Genomic DNA, 1,830 nt, shown 5'->3' on the forward strand with positions numbered 1-1,830 from the left:
ATATATATATATATATATATATATATATATATATATATATATATATATATATATATATATACCCCTCACCTCTGCAGGCACATAGTGCTGGTTTGTTGTGTTTTGTTGCCTCCTCATCTCTGGTTCCCCAAGTAAGTTCTCCCTGACATATTATTATATATATATTTGGTTCTAAGTATTTTTGTATATTTCCTCAGTTGATCCATTTAATCTGCAACATTGACCTCTCTGTACCTGCATTTGGTTCCTGAAAACCTCAACCCAACTGTTTCTTTTATTGTCACAAAAATGATTAATAATTTTTTTTTCTTCTTAAGGGAGTTTTCAAACTGGCATCATAAGGTAGATTTCTCAATTAAATAACATTTGAAATGGGTGAAATAATTTAACCGGAAACTGTAGTTTTTGTTATTGAAGAGTTAAAATAATTTTTTTCTCTATCTTTCTTTATTGAAATACCTGGGTACAGTGAGTGTTGGATCAGCAATAGTACAGCTAAAAGGAAATTAATTTATATTAGTCAGGCCTGAATAATTATTCTACTATTTATTTCTAAAATAATCCAAATAGAGAAGTTAGAGGCAAAAAACAAACATAAAAAAGAGTAATTTAATTACATGTAGGCCATAGTGGTCTATATTCTTAAGATGTATGTGTGTTGCAAGAAAAGAATATGAGCTAGTACCTTTATTTTATATAGTACCTAAAAGAATTTAAAATTGCTTTCCCACCTGCTCTTTGTTAAATGCAACAGTGACAATAATTTCTTTCTAAAGTTTTTTTTCAATATTGTTCATCTGATATTTAGGAGTTAAATCAGATGTTTATACACAGCAAACTGTATATATTAAAGCATTTCACTTCAAACAAGATGAAACACCAGAATCCACAAAAAGACTGTAAAAAAGCCCTTTCACCATGTTAAATTCCCTGAGATTCCTCAACTGGACTGTGGGCTCAGCCCCCAATTTTCCAAGGTCCAGACCCCTGATTCCACCACAAAATGTGTAAAATAATATTTATGGATAATGCAGTTTCTTTAAAAAAAAATCTTTATTGTGGCAATCACAAGATCTTAATATCTCCATTTCAGCTCTTGTGTATCACAAGCTCTCATTGAAAAATAAATAAATGAGCCAGGTTGTGAGACTTTGGAAAGAGTCATCTTTCCTCACAGATCAGGTTTTTGTTACTGGCTCTCCTACACTGTACTATCACACATAACTATGCATGAAGCACCGTTATGTTTTTTCTTTTTTTTTTTTTTACTTTCGTAAGGTGCAATATGAATAAAAATGAGTAATATTACTATTTTTATGATAATCATTATAACTCCAAGGCTCTATGCAATTGAAACACTTCTTTCTTTTACAGCTACATTCTAATTGTTAGCTGAACACAAAGTCTGCTAATTTTAATGGGTAGACTCAAATTAATTTGCATCACATTTGTACAGCAATCTTTGTAGACCAAGCATGAAATTTAGTGTCTATGATTTGAAATCTTGAAAACCAGGTCCATAGTCTCAATAGCACATTGCTACCCTTGTGGGTACACACAGATATTTACTATTGCTTATACCCCATGAAGACACACAAGAGCTACCCCTGTATATACACTAGGGCTGGGCGATAATTCAATAACGATATATATCGATCGATAGACGTGTGGCGCAATAGAAAAAAAGAGGGTCGATAAAAGTTCGATAAAAAAAAAACGCAGTTTTCCTTCCTTCTCATTGTAGCCTAGCATGTAGGTTTATGCTAGTCACTGCTTCCTCCAAACCAATCACAATCGCGGACCCAGGCACACCGTCACCAAGCGCCGCCC

The 1,830-nt window shown here is 33.0% G+C and overlaps 1 protein-coding gene across 1 annotated transcript in view; it reads right to left on the minus strand.

The window, feature by feature from the left end:
• LOC107094141 (polycystic kidney disease protein 1-like 2) overlaps nt 1-1,830 on the minus strand; it is a 16,920-nt gene that overhangs the window by 2,471 nt on the left and 12,619 nt on the right. The window lies entirely within an intron of this gene.

Source organism: Cyprinodon variegatus, unplaced genomic scaffold (assembly GCF_000732505.1).
Source record: "Cyprinodon variegatus isolate N-32 unplaced genomic scaffold, C_variegatus-1.0 Scaffold466, whole genome shotgun sequence".
NCBI classification, from domain to species: Eukaryota; Metazoa; Chordata; class Actinopteri; order Cyprinodontiformes; family Cyprinodontidae; genus Cyprinodon; species Cyprinodon variegatus.